At 39.8% G+C, this 24,558-nt stretch overlaps 1 long non-coding RNA gene and 1 other non-coding gene across 2 annotated transcripts; both read left to right on the top strand.

The window, feature by feature from the left end:
- The first annotated feature begins 4,478 nt into the window (after positions 1 to 4,478).
- LOC145579157 (uncharacterized) lies at positions 4,479 to 6,912 on the top strand. Its single transcript, XR_014099061.1, has 2 exons — positions 4,479 to 4,910; positions 6,289 to 6,912. It is a non-coding gene; the product is annotated as an uncharacterized LOC145579157 (long non-coding RNA).
- Positions 6,913 to 19,748: 12,836 nt separating this feature from the next.
- On the top strand, positions 19,749 to 19,855 carry LOC145580488 (small nucleolar RNA R71). Its single transcript, XR_014099518.1, has one exon. It is a non-coding gene; the product is annotated as a small nucleolar RNA R71 (small nucleolar RNA).
- Positions 19,856 to 24,558: the final 4,703 nt, after the last annotated feature.

Raw genomic sequence — 24,558 nt, 5'->3', positions numbered from 1 at the left:
TTGCCTTGATAGAAAGGAAAATCTTTTTGGAGTTTTCAAAATATAAGAAACATGGAAAAGCATATACAAAGGTGCAAAGCATATATGAATCAACATTCCACCAAACATGATAGAATTCCCTCCCCCAAGCTTGAATGAGACAATACACTCAAACATAAATCATATAATCCATGGGAGGGGAAAACAAAGAGATTGATCCAACAAACCAACATATGTCCAACAAGTCATCATCCACTAGAGAAAGAGCAAGGAAAGATATTACCGGATTTGAGGTGGGTGTAAATACCCGCAAATGACCCAATTTAAACCTTTCAAAGCTAATTTCTCAAGAATGAAACCTTGTCTCCATATGTTCGCAAAGATAGGAGTCAACCTTCCTTGATTCTTGATCCAAATCGAAACACCAAAGTATATCAAGTCATGTACCTAGCAAAAGGCACACAAAAATTTCCATGAGAGAAAAATCTATTCTAAAAAGAAAAGGAAATTCTAATCTAAAACACGGGTTACTTCCCGAGAAAGGCTTGCTTAAGGTCCAAGCTTGACCGCTCTAGTAAAATAATATTGCAACGATCGCAAGAGCTTGCCAAATGCACTACTACACATTTCATATGAGAGCAAGTATGCACATGACAAAAATAAGGCATGCAACAAGCATAGTGCACACCTATGAAGTTGAGAAGAAGTATGCCAAGAAGAAGAAGGAGAAAAAGGAAAAACAAGAATATAAGAAAAAGGAAGAGAAATTAAAGAAAAAGAAGAAGGCATACTCTTCCCAACAAAATATTTTTGGTTGGAAATCCCACCATCATCCTCAAAAGTCATCAAATGAGGGACTTGGGGGACTAAAGGCTTTTCAAGAGGAGGGGATATGAGAAAAGAAGGTAATGACATGGGATAAGAGGGAACAAGATCAAGCTTTCTTGAAAATGAGGTGTAAGGTGAAGGAATAGGAATTGGTTGCTCACTTACACCACTATCCATTGACACACAAGCTCTCTCATCCAATGAACTCACATCCAAAGGGTTCTCCTCCAACTCATCATCATTCAAATCAAGCTCATTCTCAATCACATCCTCCTCACAAACTTCACACCCTAAGGGAGCTCTCAAAAGCTTTAAATCATGATCAAGGTTCAAAGGAAGCTCATCAAAGGGTTGAGGGTCAAATTTGGGAGTACAATCTCCCTCTAAAAAGGCCTCATCCATCTCAATAGTGGAAATTGTAGAAGAGAAAAGGTCATCAAAGGTAAAAGAGGAGGGCAATGGTTGAAAATTTGAGATAGGATTTGGAGATTCAACCTCACCAAACACTTCACTCTCATCTTCATAATCATCTAAAGTAGGTTCTACCTCCTCAACCTTATCACACGGAACCTCTTCTTCATCAAAATCATCTAAGCTCAAGGCCTCACCCTCAAAGAAATCATGGTCATCATACAAAGGAGATGGGGTGGAAGAAGGTTGGTCTTCAAAATTGAGGAATGGGGGAATGAAATTGCAATCAAGGGAGGTGGATGGGGAAATGGACTCTTCAATTGGTTTTTCAACACTCAAAACCTCTTGGTTCTCATCACCCTCAAACATCAAATCTCCCATGGAGACTACTTCATCCTTCTCATCCTCACTCTCTCTCCTCACAACTTCTCCACGCTTCAAAAATTGCAATGTCCCATCCTTCTTAACTTGAATTAATGTTTCCTCAAAATTAAGAGAAGTCAACCATTTTAGTTTCTCTTCAACTCCATGTAAAGGGTTAATGGAACAAAATTCAAGTTGGGAAGGAGGTTCAAAATGCAAACTCTCTTTTGGAACATCCATCTCTACACCCTTTTCCTCACTCATAGGCTCTCTAATGTCCTCCTCACACACCTTAGGCCTCTCAAAACAATCATCATCATCTTTCTCCACATCTACCAAAGTAGTAGAAACTTCATTTACATTCAATATTGATGACAATTGATTCTTCATCTCCTCATTCCTTCTAGAAACAACCTCATTGCTCTCTTCCAAGTTTTTCAACAATTCCATTTGGCTTCTTAAAATCTCCAAATGTCTCATCTCATTTGGTTCCAAATTAGAATTCATCTCCAATTTTCTCAAAGAACCACCAATTTGATTATAAGAAGACTCAATGTTAGGCTCCAAGGTTTTCAAAGGTGAAGAGAGTTGAGGAGCATAATGAGGAAAAGAATTATGAGCAAGCATGTGATGAGGATCAACACTAGAGTTATGAGTGGCATCATTAACATGGGGGATGGGGGCACAAGAAGGCATGCAAGATTCATAATTCATGGAACATGGACCATAACGATCATCAATAGAAGCATTTGAACAACCATGACCACGATTATAACTATCTCTAGCAAACCATACATAAAAATCCCAAGCATCATCAATTGACAATGCCCGAAATCTACCATTAAACATGCTTTCAACAATGTCTCTAGTTTTCTTAGTCAAATTATGATAACAAATCTCGCAAGCCTCCCAAAGATCATAACCATGGTAACTAATGAAGTCTTCTAATCTATTAAAGTACACCCAAAATGACTCATTCTCAAATTGAGGAAACGAGGTATTTTCCAATTTTATACAAAACAAGCAAAAATCAAATAAAAGAAAAGTATACACAAAGACCTAGACTCAAGCAATCAAAAACACTCAAACATAGACACCGTTCCCCGGCAACGGCGCCATTTTGACGTGGGGAAAACTAGGTCGTTGGGCTAATCTTCCCTAAGCCAAACAAAATTTATAAACACTCAACAAACCTAAATACAAGTATAGAGGTAAGTCAAGGGTCGAACCCAAAGGAACGGTAATGTCTAAGTGCTTCCAATTATATGCCTAAGCTAGGTCGAAGACAAGAGATAAAAGAGGACACTAACAACTACTAAGACAAAGAAACCAAACAAATAAAATGCTAGGGATTAGGATTCACTTATAATAGCAATGAACAATGCAAATTGGTATAGGAAGTTGACTAAGTCAAGCAATGCGAGGGAAGATCAATTATGCAACCAAAAGAGCATATCAAGCTATTCTCCTAGAGGTCTAACTAGCGTCAACTACGATAAACTCTAGCTAGGAAACATCACAAGACACCTCAATCGTGTAAATGCAAGCCACAAATCAATGGTCCGTATCAATGTGAACTTACAATGCAATCTAGTGTGAATAACAAGGGTGATCAAGCCTAAATCAAACACACACATGCACATAATCAATTAACCAATTTAATCACATCATCAACTCCATCAAAATCCCCAATCTACATCAATCCATTACATAATATAAGCTTCACCAATCCCTAACCAAACAACTACTCTAGCAACATCATCAATTCAACAAACAACTAAAGTAATCAACAATCAAAGAAGAACAATTACTCTAATCAAACATTAATCATCAAATCATCAAAACACAATCAAAATCAACAATCTAAACATGAATACTAAACAAAACAATAAATGAGATAGAGTTTAGAAATGCTCATTGATAATAGAGTAAATCTCCAATACAATTGTCACCATTGGATCTTCAATCTCTCAATCACCATTGAAATTCTTCACTTTCTCTCTCTAAAATCTACTCCTAAAACTAACCCCTAAATCTAGAGAGAGAAGCTCTCAACTAAGCTAAGAATATGATCTAATTCTATTATAAAAACTTCTTACAAAAATTGGGTTCAAATAGGTATAAGAAGAGAGAGAAAATCGTCGAAATCCGATCGGAAAAGACCCACGTTGGTGCGGCCACACAACAGGGGATGTGCGCCCGCACAACCATGATGTGCGGCCGCACATCCTTCGTGTGCGCCCGCACATTCTGCGCGTGCGGCCGCACGCAGCTGGGTTTCTTCGAATCTTCAACTCTTCAAGCTCAAGGGGTGCACACATGATTTATGATGGTGATGGAGGACAAGGTAGGCAGTAGCTAAGGCTTAATATTGAGGGCACACACTTCCTTTGAAGGGAGCACAAGAGAAGAGCCAAGACTTGGAACTTCCACTTCTTTGCATCTTGAGCTTCCCAAACTCCATGACCTTGATCCTAAAGCTTCTTCCACCTTAATGGATCACCAAAATCACGACCCGAACCTCTTCCAATACCTACAACCACGAAAATAGAGCAAATAAAGAAGAAAAGACTAGAAAACCAACGAAAAGCACAAAAGCTACAAAATAAGAGAAGAAAGGTAAAACTAAGCAGCAAAGCATAAAACTAAGCACTTATTAAGCATGAAAGCTATGAAAAGAGAATAGAAATGACCTAAATGCTCGTCAAATGTGTGCCATTTATGACACACATCATCGTAACGGTCACTATTTTGCCCGTTACAAATACTATCTTACACGTAACAGGCGTAATGTGCCCGATACAAATGCCCAAACTTGGCCCAACTTATAGAGGAGCCCATTAAGCTTTTTATTAGGGTTTCACGGCTATCACCTCTTTCAGTCTTTCCCTCATTTCACGGCCGTCATTCACTCCCTCTCTCTCCTCTCCTCTCCTCTCCTGTCCTCCCCTTCATTCACCTCTTTCGCTCATTTCGAACTTAGTCCTTCTCTCCTCTCCTCCATCAATCTTAGAGAAAAAATGGTTAAATTGGGGGTTTTGATTTGCTTTATAAATCCAAGGGTTTATTGACGGGGATTGCGCCGGATCCTTCTTAAGGTCTTTGCTCTACGCAACCAGAAGAGACGGGGGTTTATTGACGGGGGTTTCAAATTTGGGCAACAATTTATGGGCAGCGTGTTGTTGTTGTTCGTTGCGAAGAGATCTCACTTTCTGGTGGTCTTGTTAGGCAGAAGATGAAGTATCTTCATAAGAGGATGAACACCAAACCTTTTCATGGTCCTATTCATTTCGTGCTCCTTTTAAGATCTTGTGGCGTATTGTTCGAGGGTATTTCCTGCTTTTCTCTGGATTGTTTGTTTTTCGATCTATTTGATTTGGTATTTTATATGTTTGATTGATACATGATGATATAGGACTGCTTCTATGTTTGAGAAATGTAATTTGTTTCATAAGTTTTTTGCGATTTTTCACTTAATTTATATATGCTTGAAAATTGGATGTGAATTTATTTAGCTAAGTGTGATATTTAGAGGATAGAGTACTTATTTATGCCTGTTTTTTACTAAATCATAGTGAATTTGATATTATTTTAATCCATGATAAGAGTAGCTACGAATTTGACTATATTTTAATTTAATATTGAGCAAAACCTTAATCTAGATGCTACTTAACTTCACTTTTGTGACAGTTGGTATTGTTGAAGGGTGTATTTGATGAAAAAGGCAGAATAGTTTTGTGAAGAAAATTAGACATTTTACTAATGTTTCCTTTTAAGGTTGTAAGTTTGTTTATATTTGTCTTTTTCTTGTTGATAAATTGGTTGATGGATAACAATTGCATTTTTGCTCTGAAAACCTATTGCGGATTCAGTCATTCAGCTCTAAATGTGCCCATACATTGCATTTCAATCAAAAACATAGTATATGTTCTGTTTTGGTAGTCAAGGCAACATGATAACTATAACATTTAGTAGTTTCTTGGGACAGTCTTCGTGTTTAGTAGCTATATTGGCTTAGAGGAAACCTGGATATGATATTAGTGTGTCAAAATTAGACAAACACTTGTATTGAATTTGTAGTTGTTCAGACTAAAGATAATTTATTAATAGTTGCTGTCGCTGGCTACTTTTTTCGGGAGCTATATGTAGAGTGAGAGGGTGGGAGGTGGAGGTTTGGCTTCTACTTGAATTTTTTTTTTTCATACTGATGAATATTGCACTTGTACACTACCATTTAGCAGTATATGGAATGCATTACTCAAATGTGTTAAGAGTCTCTTTTAATGTTCTGAAGTACTCTCTGATTAATTTTTTTTCGACAAAAGCTTCAGACATTTTGTTTGAGCTTAAAACAAGTATCATCTCATTAAATTGGACTCATATAACTTCAAAATTGGACTCATATAACTTCAAACAAGTATCATCTCATTAAAACAAGTATCATCTCATTATTCCACGTGCATATCAACTCATAGAATTTGAAATGCATCATTTTGAATGGAGATGGTAATGTCCAGTTTACTCAATGAATTGTTCAGTTTCTGTACATACCTGTCAATCTATCATCTCATAATCTCATGTCCTGTGGAAAGGAAGATCTTACAACTTCCCTGGGTTGATATGCACGTGGAATAATGTTTAATATGTACATGAAATGCTGATATTCTGATATAAATAGTCATTATAATATCTGATTTATGAATGTAGGGTACTAATATACCTGAGGAGAGTCTTCTTGAGCCATTTAACCAGAATAAGCGTGATCTGCTGTTACGTTCCTTCGAACAATCAAGTACAAGCTCTCGCATTCAGAAATTTGCTAGTGTAGCAGAGTCAGACGCAGCTCAAGCATCCCATTTTTTTTCCATCTTTGAGGAAGCCTTTTTCAATGGGAGGCTCATACAGTAAATCAATGAACAGTCTCCAGAGTCTATCAGATTCCTCTGACCAATTACAATCTATGTATGGTTCTAATCCATCTTTGGACAGAGATGAAGTGGAATATGTAACTCTTTAACCTGAGACTGTGTCAATTGGTGCGGATTTCTTTTTGGTCAGAAACAAGAGATGATTGATTTTGCGGCGGAAGTTGGTGCTCCAGACAAACCACTTGAGTTGCAGTAACTTGAAAAATTAGTGGAAGATGCAAACGATTTAATATTAATTTAGTGGAAAACCATTTAAAATATCTTATTGCCATTGAGATTTTCTATTGCTCTATTTTTTCAATATTAGTTATTAGGCGATAATAAATGTATTTTTTTTTGCTGATTGTATAAATATGAAGTACTATTTTTATCTCAATTAATTAAAAAAATAATTTTGCTATAATTATTATGCAAGTTAGCTAATCCAGCACAGCATGTGCTGGGTTTTTTTAAAAAATTGGGGTACGTACTATTTGTAACGGGTAGTTGAAATTTCCGTTACAAATAACCCATTATTCGTAACGGATAGTTGAAATTTCCGTTACAAATAACCCATTATTCGTAAAGGACAATTGAAATGTCAGTTACGAATAATGGGTTATTCGTAACGGGCAGTTGAAATTCCCGTTACAAATAACGGGTTAATCGTAACGGACATTTGAAATGTCAGTTACGAATAACAATGGCCATCCGTAACGGCCGCATACGTAACGGACGCTGCCCGTTACGGATGAGCCATTTTTGCCCGTTACGGATGACCTTTTTTCCACTAGTATGGGTAGTGCGCCCGCGCTCGTTCGGGTTTCTTCGACGCTTCATAGCTTCGTGCGCTCACTAATTAGACTTTGTGTGCGCTCACAAGGTCTTCATGATAGTCACTAAACATGGCAGATTCAAATGGACTTGATGGTGGGTTCAACACCGTGATTTCATGGGAGCGCGACTTGAGAGCGCAAGAGTTAGAACTTGGAGCATCCACTTTTTTGCATCTCGAGCTTTCGCAATGCTATAAGCTTGCTCCAAATGCATCTTACAACTTAGAAATTCACCAATATCAAGACCCGAACCTCGTACAATACCTACTACCACAAAAAGAGGAGAAATAAAGGAGAAAACACTAGAAAAACCATGAAAACACAAAATAAGATTGAAAAGGGAAATTAAAGAGAAAATGCATAAAACTAAGCATTTATTAAGAAAAAAAGCTATGAAAAGAAGGTAAAAACAACCTAAATACTCATCAAATGAGTGCCATAAATGGCACTCATCAAATACCGCCCATCTTAACTTTTGCTCGTCTTCAAGCAAAACAAAAACAAGTAAGGGAAAAATGATGGGCTTATTCAAACAAATAAAAGAAGAAGAGAGGAGACGAGAATATACAGTAACTCACTTTCGTAGGAATCACAGTTGTTTTTAGCTATAAAAAACCCTTAAAACCCCGAAGTCGCTAATGAGGACGAGTGAGGTCTCGTGAGGGTTTCCTAAGAGGTTAACCCACAACTCTCTCAAACTAAACAAACAAGGTAAAGCATGAAAAAGAAACCAAAAGAAAAGAAAAGAAAACAAATGTTCGTGAATGGACTTTTGCAAATGAACAAGCACAAATGAATGCAATTCTTTCTAAAAAAAATAAGGGAGTGCACGTTCCAAGATATCCAAGGTTGATTGAAACATAAAATATGCTAAGCATAGAGAACTAATAAGACACAATTCACCTTCATCCCAAACAATCTTACCGCGTTCTCCCTACTAGTTTCAAATCCACCTCTAGTGAGCATCTCAATGATTCCTCGAAGGCTACTCAACATCTTGACTATGCAAACCGCTCCATAGGCTTGACTCACCTCTCCCTTTATCGACTTGTGACTCAACAAAAAAGGTCAAAAGGACTTTAAAAGGGTTATAATGTAAGGGCGAAAAGGGTAAAGGTAGGCTGAATTTTGAAATTTAGTGGTATACCTAAATTGTGAAGCAAAGGGTGATCAATCCTCAACACCATAATTAAGCAATCACCAAACAAAAGCACCAACACCCCCAAGCTTATTCAAAGCCAAAATCACAAACATATACACAAAAAGCGTAAGAACGCTTCCCCCAAGCTAAAATGAAGCGTTGTTCTCAATGCTCAAAATAGGAAGAAATACACTTACATCAAAATATTTTTTGAAGTTTTTCATTTTTCACTTTTGCCACAGCACTTGAATTTGCTTTGCTTTTTCTCATTTTTTTTTTCCATTTTTTTATTTTTCTATTTTTTTTCTTTTTCACTTTATTGCTTTTTCCTCGCTTCTTTTAACTGTGGATGGCTTTTTCAACTTGCATTTGCCTTTATTCACAAGATATTCACAATACACACTTGCTTACATTATATGAACCAAAAAATCAATCTCATACACCATATTCTCCAACAATAAAGATCAATTGCTTCAAAAAAACCAAGAATGGAAACAAGAATGAAACAAAAGGCTCAAAAGCTAAAGATACAGCTTGAAAAGAAAGGTTCATGGATCAAATGATTAGGAAGTAGGCAAATGTAAACCCAAAACAAAGAAATGAAATCTAACCTAGAAAAAGAAAATTACCACCCCAAAAAGATGCCATTGTCCTTCCTAAATGGTTTGGTTGCGATCTCGGGAAATAAGAGTCAATTTCTAGATAAAGTATGCAATAGTCAAGGATCCATGTGCCGCTCATGCAAAATATGTAGAAGGCTAGAGAAAAATGAAACCTCACATGGTTGTAGAAATAACTCACTATTAGTTTCAAATTCACCTTAGGAAGCAACACCTTCTTACTACAAACAAGTAGACTCTGGCATCAAGGTCCCAAAAGTTTTAAACACACTACCTTAGCATACTCTATCCTAGAATCAACCAAACATACTCTCAAACCGTGCACACCGTTACCATTTAAGAAGAAAAACATTCAACTATACAAGTCCAAATGTTATTATGTCCAAAGCAAGAACTAAACAAAACACATTGTAAATTTGCCTTGATAGAAACAAAAATCTTTTTAGAGTTTTTCAAAATAAAGAACATGGAAATGCATATTCAATCGTGCATGGCATGTATGAATCAAAATCCCACCAAACATGATAGAATGCCCTCCCTAAGCTTGAATGAGACAATACACTCAAATCATAAATCATAGAATCAATGGGAGGGGAAGAGAAAGAAATCAAACTAATAATACCAACACATGTCCAACAAGTCACCAACCATTAGAGAAAGAGGAAGAAAAGATATTATCAGATTTAGATGGGTGTAAATACCCGCAAATGACCAAATTCAATCCTTTTAAAGCCAACTTCCTCCAAAGCTATGCCTTGTATGCCACATGCTAGGAAAGAGGAGTCAATCTTCCTTGATTCTTGATCCAAACCAATGCACCAAAGTACATCAAGTTATGCACCTAGCAAAAGGCACACAGACATTTCCATGAAAGAAAATATATTATAAAAAGAAAAAAAAATAAAAGCAATAAAACACGGGTGTAAGGAGGGTGTGCCCATCGTAGAGGATCCTTTTCCTTATATGCCTATGGCCCTTTAAAATCCTAGAACTTTTCACTTGTTAAAACGTATTAGAATTTGAATTGCTGACTATTTGGGGGACCTTGAATTAGAGTTGATTCTATTATTATGCTTTTTTTGTAAGAAACTTATAAGGAGTCGCCAATGAGTTTTAGGAAAACTCATAAATCTCGTTCATGCCTTTCTCCCAAGTAGAGTTCAAGGGATATTTAGCACGAATTGTAAGTTTACCCATGCCCAAATTGCTCAACTTATACCAGAAATGAGTTCGGGAGCGAGGGTACTAAAATAATGTTCCCTTTAGGGGGGGTGGATCATTATTCTAGCCCTAGTGCGGCCTTTACTAGCTCTTCCTTTTTCACAATTTTATTACCAAACAATATATGCAAAGTGATACCTAAAAACTAAGTTAGTTGATTTTATTCACAAGCATTAATCACGTAGGAATTACATTGCAAAAGTCGTTATTCTTATTTAATTCAAATTCGTGAAAAGAACAAAAAATAAACAATATTCGCCTTGTCTTAAGTAATCAAACAACAATTAGTTATTCAATTCTATTCTTTATTTAACGCAAGATACTATGTGAAAATATTTATTAAAAGTTTGTTTAAAGTGATCAAACAACACTAATTAATTGATTAAAAATTATTTAAACAAGAAAAGTAAAGGTGATTGATTTAAGTGCTCGGGAATTTACCACTTCTCCTTGCTAGATCTTCGTTTAGAACACTTAATGATTTGGGTATTTCTACCCCGCCACTTGGCACAATGTGAGCTTGTCACGTATCACCTGAGAAGGCCTCCAAATGGACCTCTTAGGGGATGACACGTGTCAAGCAGATACCCCTTCAAGAATTGGCGGCCTTCAAGGCCTAATTCCCGAGGTAGCCGCTAAACGGCGCATCCCAAATCCCTAGGTCATCAAACCCTAGAATGGGGCACATTATTCTAGGACCCTATAAATAGGGAGATTCCCCCATTTATTGGGGCACTTCTTAATCATTACATCATTTAATGCTCTCGAAAACAGAGAACACCTGATCTTGGAATCCGAAAAGATATTTACTTTCCGCACGTTTTACTCCGAATCTGTACTAACTTATCCTTCGGAGGCGGACCTCCGAACATCCGGAGCTCCGTTGGTTTTGCAGGTATAGGCTGCTTCGTTGGACCCAGTCTTCGAGTTGTAACTTTCCTAAGGGATACAAAAACACCCGAAACATTTGGCGTCGTCTGTGGAGAAATTATCTCAAAGATGGTTTCACAAGACCCTGTACCGCTTTCAAAGACCAACCGGCCTTCGGTTGATGCAGAGCTTTATTCGGACCATGACTCTGGTGACGAGCTCATGAAATTCATGGCAAGTTTCAAGGGTGAAATCAAGGAATTGATCACCTATAGGACGGCTGCTCCTAGGAAGAAACAGTCGGCCAAAAAACCAGCTCATTCTGAAAAAGCAAAGTAAGTCAAGGTCCGACAGCCTACTGGTAGTTCGAACACCGATGAGGAGCCAGTCTACACTATATGAGGCGGATTCGCTGGAGGTGGCCTGAACATGCGGGGCACTAAGGACCATCCGAGAAAGATAGTCAATTCTGTTGAAGAGGGAAGGGTGTCTTGCACCACCGCCTTCCCAGAAGTTGTCATCACTGAGAAGGATCGGGGCAAAGTCCACCAACCGCATGATGACACTGTGGTCATCGAGTGCAAAGTGGTCAACCAACTGGTTGGTCGCATTCTTATTGACATAGGTAGCTCCTATGACATCATTAGCTACAAGTGCCTTTCCAAGCTCAAATACAAGCTGGATAGCATGTATGATGTCTCCCATCTCCTTGTTTGGTTTGGGGGAGGAACGGTGCACCCAGTCGGACGGATAGATCTCCCTGTCCGGTTGGGAGAAAAGGGCAAAGGGCGGCACATGACCGTCCGATTTTTTATGGTCAAAGAGCTGACCGCCTATAACCTCATTCTTGGCCGACCCACTCTAAACGAGTGCAAGGCCGTCATCATCCCATCCCTCATTTTGCTCAAGTATGAGTGGGATGATGGTTGTGTTGGCTCCCTGAGCGGAGATCAGAAGACGACCAGAGAGTGCTATCACTCGGACGTGAAACCCACGGCCGCAGTAGCCGGACAGGGGAAGGAGACAATAGGCCTTGATAATATCAAGGAGGATCACCCAACCCCACCAACCGCAAAGAAAAGAAAGACTGATCAGCTAGTGGTGGTCAAGAAAGAAAAGCAATAGTAATCACTGACCGGGGAACGGTCAGACGACCTCCGTCCCCATCCGGCTGGTTATCACATTGATATTCCTTTGGACAACATCCGTCCAAAGCGAACTATTAAGGTGGGGATGGTTGCTTTTGCGAAGATGGGTGCGGACTTACACCATCTGCTAAAAGAATTTAAAGACATATTTTCCTTTTAAGTGGAAGAGATGCCAGGCATTAGCCCGGATCTTGCTGTACACAAACTCGCCGTGGATTCAAAAAAGAAGCCCATCCGGAAAAAAGAAAAGAAATCACGGCGAGTAGAAAAGTCAGGCGACAGCTGCCGAAGTAAAAAAAGTTGTTAGACGCTGGGTTCATTTAGCCATTTAACTTCCCTGACTGGGTTGCGAATGTTGTGCTTGTGAAGAAGCCGAATGGTACCTGGCGCATGTGTGTTGATTACACTGACTTGAATAGAGCATGTCCGAAGGATAGTTATCCACTTCCAAAGATCGACAATCTGGTCGACTCTACAGCCGGACATGCCCTGATGAGTTTTATGGATGTCTACTCAAGCTTTCATCAGATTCCCCTGTGGAAAAAGGATCAAGAAAAGACGGCATTCATCACTGATTAGGGGCAATTCTGTTACACTGTGATGCCGTTTGGCTTGAAGAATGCGCCTGCTACTTTCCAACGAATGATCAATACAGTATTCATTAATCAGATTGGGAGGAATGTAGAGACGTACATCGATGACATGATAGTCAAATCCAAGCAACAGATGGATCACCTTGATGACCTTCAAGAAACATTCGCCACACTCAGGCAGCACAAGTGACAGGCTAAAGTCGTATCCCCTAATCAAAAGTAATACCTAAGTCCTCTAACTAAAGTAGATAGGGAAGTAGGGTCGAATCCACAGGGAAACTGATCTTTTTACTCCTAGTTAATTAATATAATCTAAATTATTAAGTAACCAAATTGTTGTTATGGAAATGTATTAAACTACGAAGAATAAGTGTAAGGGAAAGATTAATAATAACGAGGACTAGGGTATAGGTTCACCAATAAATAATACTCCGGGGTAAAGCATAATAATCAACCATTAACATTGCATAGATAACATGGACCTAACAGGCTCTCGCAATTTATTAGATCTGAGTCTCAATGAAATTAGCCTGTAATATTAAATTAACATCTGCTCGATTCATCAATTCAATATTGCTATATTTTCACAAGCCATAATTGTAAAGCGTTAAAACGATTCATTAAGATAATATCATGCAATATCAATAATCAATAATCGTCAATCATCAATGCAACAATTAACCAGATCATAAAGGGCTCTCGCTACGTATTACGATCACAGGATTAATCTATCGGTATTAAATCTCGTCTCTCGAATCTTGACTTAACCATTTATAGATTAATCTGCCTATTGACACTAGACCTAAACATCAATTCTCATCTCTCGAATCTTGAATTAATATTGTCAAACTCATGCATAAAAGATCTGCGCAAATCTAGTCACAGAGTATTTAATCAATCAATAGGAAATTAATCTAACATTGACAGTTAGCAACAATAAATTACCCCTTCATATTATTTATGGATTCCCACAAACCCTAGAAAGTAAACTACTCAGACATAGTTAAAGCTAAACTAAGCAAAGCGATTAAATAAGACATGAAGAATTGAAAGGAAGAAATTACTGAAATTAATTAAGAAAGATATCGTACCAAGACGGCGGAATTACAAGGTAATCAGGAACAAGGGAAAAGTTGAGAGAAAAGTCTAGAGAGAGAAAATACTAAGTAGAGAGAGAAAGTAAAAGGGAAAGAATCGTCATGAATTATCATCCTAAAACGTACTTAAACAACTTCTAATCAAAACTCCTAAATAGAAACTAAGTGCTCGTCTAACAAGCTCCTCCAAAAACACGCGCCCGATCGAGCTAAGGGCCGCCCGATCGGGCGCGCCTTTTTCTCGTAGCCCTTTGCTGCGCACTTTGCCTGATCGTGCTAAGCATCGCACGATCGGGCGCGCCTAGCACGTTGGCCCTATGATGCCTTGCCTTGCCCGATCGGGGCTATGCTTACCCGATCGGGCCCTTGTGGCTCCTCAAGGTTTTGGACTTCCGATTGGGCTCTTGAATACTCGGTCCAAACCTCGGTATTCCAAATACCGAGCCCTTAATCACCGGCTCGATGGCTCTAGCCGGCCTTGGGCTTCAATGACAGTCATACTCCTCCAATGCTCGTAGTAGCTTCATAAAATCCCGGGAAAATACTCCAAAGGTGCAATTCCCTACAAAACTCAACCGAAACTACGAAAACACTAGAAAATGCATATTAGTAACAAAAGTGGCTCTAAGGAGCCAAAAACACTACTAATTATGACCAAGGGACGGGGGTAAAACACTATATAAAATGGACATATCAAACTCCCCCAAGCCAAACCTTTGCTTGTCCCCAAGCAAAGAGCTCCTCAATGAACAAAAAAACATGCCTCACCCCAATATAAAAACCAAGCACAAACGATTCAAGGCAAATCAAGTGAACATGCTTCAAAATCAACCAATCTTATTCATCTAATCACCCTTCCTCCCCAACATTTGTCAAATAGAGCAAACCACAAGAGCATATAGAATTCAAGACTAGTGCTCACACACTCAACTCTCATTTATGTGGCGAGTAAAAGATGTACTCGATCGCTCTCCGTCCCAACCCCTTTAATGTGAACAATGCCCTCCCAAACTCACACACTCGTGTGTTTAAAAAAAAGACATACACTCAACCTAATAGTCGACTCGGAATATGTCAAGTCATAACTTGCATTGATAAACAACACTTTCACATTTACACAACTCTATGCACAAGGTCAAAAGGTCTTTTAAGCTTTTAATGTAAGGCTAGGGTGAAAGGGTAGGATAAATTTGGGAGTATGTGAGAGAAAAGCTTTGCAAAAAGGGAGCCATATCCTAATAAACCCATGATCAAATATAATGATCATAAACATCTCCAACAAAACTAACTCCAACACAAATCCACCAAATATAACTCCAAATAATATAAACAATCCCAACTCTTACAATATTCACTCATAAAAATATGATAATATAAAACTTGAGTGAATAAACAACTTTGAACTCATAACTTGAAATTTCTCATTGAAACTCATCTTTTTTTTTTCTTTTTTTTTCTTTTAATCAACCTTCACTTAGAACATCTGAACATCAAACATTTTTTTTCTTTTCTTTTGCTCTTTTTTCATTTTTTTTCTTTTTTTTTTCTAGAACTTCTTCTTTTTTTTCTTTTTTTCATCACACTTTTATTTCAAGAATATATACAACTTTTAAACTCATCAAACAAAAATATGATCAAGAACAAATAACTTCTCAAAACCCACCCAAATTGTGCAAATAATGTGCACACTACAAACTCCATCACCTCACTCACTAATAGCTCCCCCAAACCAAGCTTGGGACTAGTAACCAATGGGGAAAATAAGGCTTGTAATGTGGCTAATAAACAATAAAAAGTCAAGGCAACAACGTGGGTAGCAAGAAGGGAACAAATGTATCTAAAATCATCTGAAGGCTACCTAAAGAACAAATGCCTTCGTCCTCCACATGTGCATAACAATGAGTCATGAAACACTACTCATAGTTGCAAACCAATACTCAAATTCATTGACATACCAGGAACTAATCACACATTCCTAACCAAATCAACTAGTCAAGCACTATATTCACAAGTAGTTGGACAAAATTGACGCATGTTTAGGAATCAAAGCAATTAAACTTCAAATCATGATCAACAAATCCACAATGCTCAAAATCAAACACCAGGAATCAAAATAATTTTTCTCAAGTATGGGGCACAGGGAAACATGATTTATAATTCATTGGTTCGTATTTTTTTGATTTTTTTGATTTTTTTAATTTTTTTGTGTTTTTCATATGAGGAAAGCAATAAAACTAATCTAAAAAGCAAATAAAACTACACTAGAAAGCAAGTAAAAAGAGAGAAGGGAAAGAGAGTTACCAAGCGAAAGATTACCCCCCCAAGCCAAATCAAGCAATGCCCTCATTGACTTGGGAGTGTAACCTACTCCTCATCCTCATCCATCCTCGAATAGCCGCTGTTAGGGTCCACATTCCCCCCAAGCCCACCAAAAGGAGCATCGGTCCCATATCCATGGACCGATGAATAACCCACATAGGTACCGTAGGCACTTGGTCCGCGTACCCCCCTTGGGGAGGTTGGAACCAATCGGGAACTAGTGATTCGGGGGGAATAGCCCCCTGACGGGCATAATCATCCTACATGGGGTATAAACCCCGCCCTAGGTTCCTCTCCACCACCCCAACTCTAGCATCTAGGGATCCTACCCTAGTGTCCAAGTTCCTTACCATACCCTCCATCCTCCCTTGCCCACTCTCTATCCGGTCTAATTGGCTTCTAAAAGCCGAGAAGTCATATGGGGCGTTAGGGTCGATGTTGTAGTTGGTTGAGGAAGTGGGAATGTCATGTGTGTAGTGTTGGGGTGATGGTTGGTGGAAATGTTGTGGTGGTGAGGGAGGTGCTTGGTGGTGTGGTTGGGCCTCCCCTTGATCTCCTAGTTCAAAAGTATAAGAGGGAAGACCCTTCTCAAATTTGGTCAAGGCTGGGTTAGGCAAGGTAAAAGCGTTGTCTCTTCTACCCGACTCCCTATGAATCACCCACCAAGATAAAATAATTTTTGAGTTTGGATGGAAGAATTGGAGAAGATCTAAGATTGAAGTAGAGTTGAAGGTTTGAAAATGGAGGTTTTTTTAGAGAGAGAAAGTAAGATGAAGAAGATGAAATAAGGAGAAAGTGAGGAAAGAAAGAAGAGGAAAGAAAATAAAGGGGGGGGGACGGCCCGAATGCGCGCCCGATCGGGCGAGCCTCGCCCGATCGGGCGAATTTCCAGAATATCGGAACCTCAGTTGCGCGCCCGATCGGGCGAGCCTCGCCCGATCGGGCGAATTTCCAGAATATCAGAACCTCAGTTGTGCGCCCGATCGGGCGAGCTCCGCCCGATATTTCTTTTCCTTCACTCGATTTTCTATAAAAATGCGCCCGATCGGGCAGGTTCGCCTGATCGGGCGAGCTTAGCCCCGAAATCAAATCTGCTTGCGCGCCCGATCGGGCAGGTTCGCCCGATCGGGCGAATTTTGCTCGATTTTTCAGCTTCACTTGCGCGCCCGATCGGGCCCGTACCAAGCCCTGGAGTTCATGCTTTTCTCCGATTTATTTTCTTCTTCAAATTTTTCTAAGTCTTTTTACCTGTCAAATTCATACCTGTACAACAACACTTACAAATGGTAAAATATCACTCTCCTCACCTCTCTAGAATAAAAATATAAATAAGAGAAAAGGAAACTAGTCTAGAAAGCAAGAAATACGGGTTGCCTCCCGCAAAGCGCTGGTTTATCTAGGTCCCGCACGACCCTCTTACCATGCTCTAGTTAAGAAGCGAAGCCCCTTGGCCTCTTGCCTGGTCGGGTGGTTCTTCACCCGATTGAGCGATTTTCAATCCGCGGCTTAACTTTCTAACACGCCCGGTGAGTAGCCAATTCACCCTATTGGGTGGGTTCTCATTGGCTTGGACTGACGGTACTTTGCTATTATTCGGTTGAGACCCCTTTTTGACCGTTGGTTGTCTCAATTTGTCACTTGGTTGAGCTATCACAACGTGGTCTGGTGGGACTCTCAACATAATCTCGGTTTCCGCCACTTGAGCGCATGTCTCCACCTTCTTATCTTCAAAACCAAGGCCTACACAGTATAAGGCTCTCTCTATTGCGTCCACCTCCTCTTTCCATCGGCTAGTTGTACCTGTAGAAGATGCAGCACGCGATGCTGCCTCCAAGGGATCTCTAACAAGAGCTTGGGGCTCATTAGAGCAATTTTCAACCACATCAATTTTAAAACACTTCTCCTCTAACATGGGGCTTTTAGGGGTATTATTCAAATTAAAAAAAAATTTGGCATCCCCAACTGATAGTGTCAATTTACCACACTTTACATCAATAATTGCTCCAGCAGTATTAAGGAAAGGTCTACCCAAGATAATTGGGGTACACAGATCCTCAACCATATCAAGAACAACGAAATCAACAGGTATATAAAATTTACCTACTCTAACCGGGACGTCTTCTAGAATGCCGATGGGGTATTTAGAAGATCGATCAGCCATTTGGAGAGTAATATTAGTAGACTTTATTTTACCCATTTTAAGTTTTGAACATACGGATAATGGCATGACACTAACACTAGCACCTAAATCACACAATGCATTATCAATCATTAGATTGCCAATATGACAAGGGATAGAAAAACTACCGGGGCCTTTTAGTTTGGGTGGAGATTTATTTTGTAGTACAACACTACATTCAGAAGTTTAAGCAACAGTCTCTACCTCACTAATGGACCTTTTCCTCATCAATATTTCCTTCATAAATTTTGCATATGCAGGTATCTGTGTAATTAGTTCTGTAAAGGGAATTGTTACCTGCAAATCCTTCACCATCTCCAGAAACTTACCAAGCTGCTTATCCATTTAGTCTTCAAATGTCGATTTGGGAATGGTAGTTTGATAATTGGTTGTTGAACATCATTATTCTTGTCTTGAGATACAACCTTTTCTGGCGGTTTACCCTGCAAAGTAACATCAGAAATATTAGTACTACCCTTTAGCCCTACAGGGCTACGATTAGTATCCTTTGGGATAAAGGAATCAGGATTAGCAATTTTCGTTAAAACAGGCTCATCCTCTTTAGGCACAGGAGGCCCATCATAGTGTGAACCACTCCGAAGGGTAATTGCAAACGCCTGCTCTGAGGGTTGTACTGGTTGCGATGGTAGGGTTCCTTGTGGGCGAACCTGGAGAGCAGCGGCTAACTGTGCAATTTGAGTATCTATAACCTTATTGTGGGCTATAATCGAATCAATTTGTGAGTCTCTACTCTCCATATGCTTCTGCATACTAGTTAACATCGCTCTAATCTCTGATAAAGCTGGGTCAGAAGGTGGCGAAGGAGTTTGTGGTTGGTTTTTCTGGCCAGTATTGGGATGGTAATATTTCTGTTGCGGTGGTGGTGCTAGTTGTTGTGGTTGTTGTGGAGGTGGAGGTATGGGATTTTGCACATTAGTACTCTTGTAGGAAAGATAAGGGTGGTTCCGATACCCAGGATTATAGGTGTTGGAGTATGGGTTATTTTGCTTGATGGACTGAAAAGCATTAACCTGCTCCATGGAACTCCTACACTCATGTTCCCAATGACCTCTAGGATTCCCATATTGGGAATTATGGATTGCCATGTCTTCGATAAACTGACCTGCATCATCAACATTGAGGTTCATGAACCTCCCATTAGCTGCAGAATCTAAAATTGCTCTAGAAGAATTTCCGATCCCATTGTAGAAAGCTTGTATCAACTGCCACTGTGCTAAGTTATGATGGGGGCACTCTCTCTGCAGGTCCTTAAATCTCTCCCAAGCCTCATATAGTGCTTCATCTGGCTCTTGGGCGAAATTCTGTATTGCGCTTCTCAATAGAGATGTCTTCTCTACAGGGTAATACTTGTTATAAAAATTCAAAACAAGAGTCTCCCAATTAGTTATGCCAAGTGCAGTTCTATTTAAACCATTAAACCACAGTTTAGCTTTTCCACATAAAGAGAAAGGAAAGAGAATCTCCCTTATTTGGTCTTGCGTGACCCCAGCTTGCCTTATTGTGTTACAATATTAACAGTAGTCGGCAATGTGTAGATTTGGCTATTCACCCTTAGCTCCACTAAATTGCTTCCTTTCTATCATCGTAATGAACTGGGGCTTGATCTCGAATTGAACTCCCTCGAGATCTGGCGTAGGAGAAAGGTGGGGAAAATGCGCCAAAGATGGCTGAGAATAATCGCTGAGCTTTTTAGGTGGAATTTCTCCCATCTCTGGCTCTGATTCTGAGGAGGTGTCTGGATCGCTGGAATCAGATGGAGGATCTCTAGGAACTTCACTTCCAGAACTCGCCAATATTTGCTTGTATAGATTCTTTTGCCTATGGAAAGAGCGCTCGATCTCAGGATCGAATGGGATGTAGCCTGATCTGGAACACCTGGGCATAAACAAAGAACTAGACAACAAATATGAGACTGTCCCAAAGAACTTATGTTCTCCGGGACAAAGGAAAATAATATAGACTACAAAAACAATCAAGAATAGAAATATAACCGTTTCCCCGGCAACGGCGCCAAATTTTGACAGGCTAAAGTTGTATCCCCTAATCAAAAGTAATACCTAAGTCCTCTAACTAAAGTAGATAGGGAAGTAGGGTCGAATCCACAGGGAAACTGATCTTTTTACTCCTAGTTAATTAATATAATCTAAATTATTAAGTAACCAAATTGTTGTTATGAAAATGTATTAAACTACGAAGAATAAGTGTAAGGGAAAGATTAATAATAACGAGGACTAGGGTATATGTTCACCAATAAATAATACTCCGGGGTAAAGCATAATAATCAACCATTAACATTGCATAGATAACATGGACCTAACAGGCTCTCGCAATTTATTAGATCTGAGTCTCAATGAAATTAGCCTGTAATATTAAATTAACATCTGCTCGATTCATCAATTCAATATTGCTATATTTTTACAAGCCATAATTGTAAAGCGTTAAAACGATACATTAAGATAATATCATGCAATATCAATAATTAATAATCGTCAATCATCAATGCAACAATTAAGCAGATCATAAAGGGCTCTCGCTACGTATTACGATCACAGGATTAATCTATCGATATTAAATCTCGTCTCTCGAATCTTAACTTAACCATTTATAGATTAATCTGCCTATTGACACTAGACCTAAACATCAATTCTCATCTCTCGAATCTTGAATTAATATTGTCAAACTCATGCATAAAAGATCTGCGCAAATCTAGTCACAGAGTATTTAATCAATCAATAGGAAATTAATCTAACATTGACAGTTGACAACAATAAATTACCCCTTCATATTATTTATGGATTCCCACAAACCCTAGAAAGTAAACTACTCAGACATAGTTAAAGCTAAACTAAGCAAAGCGATTAAATAAGACATGAAGAATTGAAAGGAAGAAATTACTGAAATTATTAAGAAAGATATCGTACCAAGACGGCGGAATTACAAGGTAATCAGGAACAAGGGAAATGTTGAGAGAAAAGTCTAGAGAGAGAAAATACTAAGTAGAGAGAGAAAGTATCAGGGAAAGAATCGTCATGAATTATCATCCTAAAACGTACTTAAACAACTTCTAATCAAAAATCCTAAATAGAAACTAAGTGCTCGTCTAACAAGCTCCTCCAAAAACACGCGCCCGATCGGGCTAAGGGCCGCCCGATCGGGCGCGCCTTTTTCTCGTAGCCCTTTGCTGCGCACTTTGCCCGATCGTGCTAAGCATCGCACGATCAGGCGCGCCTAGCACGTTGGCCCTATGATGCCTTGCCTTGCCCGATCGGGGCTATGCTTACCCGATCGGGCCCTTGTGGCTCCTCAAGGTTTTGGACTTCCGATTGGGCTCTTGAATACTCGGTCCAAACCTCGGTATTCCAAATATCGAGCCCTTAATCACCGGCTCGATGGCTCTAGCCGGCCTTGGGCTTCAATGACGGTCATACTCCTCCAATGCTCGTAGTAGCTTCATAAAATCCCGGGAAAATACTCCAAAGGTGCAATTCCCTACAAAACTCAACCGAAACTACGAAAACACTAGAAAATGCATATTAGTAACAAAAGTGGCTCTAAGGAGCCAAAAACACTACTAATTATGACCAAGAGACGAGGGTAAAATACTATATAAAATGGACATATCAACAAGGTCATGCTAAATCCCACGAAGTGTGTCTTTGGTGTTGAGTCTGGGAAGGTTATCGGATTCCTGATTGACCAGAGGGGGATAGAGGCCAACCTTGAAAAAATACAGGCGGTCATCGACATGCAATTACCCTGCACTGTCAAAGAAATAAAGAAATTAATAGGTTGTCTGGCGGTCTTGGGGAGATTCCTCAGCCAGTTAGGTGACAAGTGCCTCTACTTCTTCCAGGAAATCAGGAAGAAGGCTATATTTGAATGGGAGGATGATGGTGAGGCGGCCTTCCAAAAATTAAAGCAACATTTGCACTCTTTGCCAAGGCTGGTTAGCCCTATGCCCAAATAGACGCTCTACATGTACCTGGCTGTCTCATATCATGCCCTCGGTGCCGTTCTCCTTGCTGAAAGAGACCAAACCCAACACTTGATTTATTTCATTAGCCACGTTCTTAGAAGCGCAGAACTTCGGTACCCCATGGTTGAAAAATTTGGCCTTGCTCTTTATATGGCCGTCAAGAAGTTAAAACCTTACTTCTTGGCACATCCGGTAGTGGTCTATACTGACCAACCGATCAAGCGGCCAATGATGACCCTGGAATCATCAGGCCGAAAGCTCAAATGGGCTATTGAATTACAAATTTAGGAAATCACTTACGAACCAAATAAGGCAATAAAGGGGCAGACATTCGCCGACTTTATTGTCGAAATGACAAGGCTGGCTGCGCGGATAACACTAATCAGGTTTGGAAAGTGTATGTGGACGGGAGTTCCATTATGAACGCCTGTGGTGCAGGTGTTATATATCAGTCTCCTGAGGGAGACAAGTACGAGCATGCACTACGGTTCAAGTTTCAGGCCTCAAATAATGAGGCAGAATATGAAGCCCTGCTAGCCGACATCCGCATGTGCAAGGCGGCAGGGGCAACTAATATTGACGCCTGCTCTAACTCTCAGTTGGTCGTTAGCCAAATACCATGGTGATTATGAAGACACCGATCTGGCTATGATCAAATACTTGTAGGCGGTCAAAGATGAGGCCGAGACACTTGAATAATTCAATTTAAGTCAAGTGCCTCGGTCCGAAAACAACCAGGCGGATGCTCTGTCTAACTGGCATCATCTGCCTCATGTGATACACCTCGGTCAGTCTTCTGGAAAGTAATGTAAAAACAAAGCATTGTAGAAGATCCTATTGGAATACTTGACCGAACTTCTACCTAGATAGATAACATCCGGGCATATCACGCTACTGGATTCAACTCTAGAAACAGCCACACTGAAAAAGCATGCAGCCAATTTTGAAATTCGCAAAAGAGAGCTTTTTAAGAAAGGGTTCCTACAACCCCTCTTGAAATGCATCACCCCCGAAAAGGGCAGGAAATTCTGGAGAATCTACATGCGGGCTTTTGTACCTCACATATAGGCGGCAGGTCTCTAGCAGAAAGGGCCAGGCGGCAGGGCTAATTCTGGCCCACACTTGAGAAAGACGCCATGACATTGGTAAAAAAATGTGATAAATGCCAAAAATTCGGCAAGCTTATACAACGTCCGGCCACAGACCTGACGGCTATCCATAACATAGTTCCATTCGCCAAGTGGGGCATGGACATCCTAGGGCCATATGCTGCTGCATCAGGCAGACGGGAGTATATCTTTGTTGCCGTGGATTATTTCACCAAGTGGGTAGAGGCAGAGGCGGTCAAAAACATGAAGACGAAGGACGTCATCTCCTTCATCTGGAAGAATATCATCACCCGGTTCGGGGTGCCTATGTCTATGGTTTTTGAAAACGGTCCTCAATTTGAGACGCCTCATCACCCGCTCACAGCTGTTTGACTTAATCTAATTTGAAACCTAAAAATACTAAGGTTCCCATGCCAACTGATTTAAAACAGGCGGGAAGCGGTAAACGTTTCATTTTGGAGGCTTAAATTATTATGCGGTATCTCCTGTTGCTGCCTTAAGGCAAGGCAGACGGCCAGATTTCATATCTCGATTATAAGTTTAAGTCCAAATACTTAAGAATTCATTGAGGCCTATGGCCGGATATCTCAAGCGCATACCCGTCTGCTCATGATGGCCGACTGTCCGCTTGGTTTGGGGCAATCACCATAGTGATTGATTGACTTAGAAATCGATCATACTCTTTTAAGTATCAACAATTTCTAAGTCAATCAACCCACCTTTTGAAACCAAGCGAACACCCGGCTAGGGGCAAAGACATCCGGTAGCACAAACAACATCATAGTATACAACAAGTTATAAAAAATTGAAATCTTTAAAATTTTAAGTCTAGGCATCAATATGATCAAAACCGATCAGATTGACCGGAAGCTTCATTAAAATAAAACAGTCATCCCTGCAGACGACTGAAAGAGTTAATCGGTAAAATCGGGAGAAATTG

Source organism: Chenopodium album, chromosome 14 (assembly GCF_948465745.1).
Source record: "Chenopodium album chromosome 14, dcCheAlbu1.1, whole genome shotgun sequence".
Taxonomy (NCBI): Eukaryota; Viridiplantae; Streptophyta; class Magnoliopsida; order Caryophyllales; family Amaranthaceae; genus Chenopodium; species Chenopodium album.
Note: the sequence above shows the minus strand (reverse complement) of the source record. Positions and strands in the feature narration are given on the sequence as shown.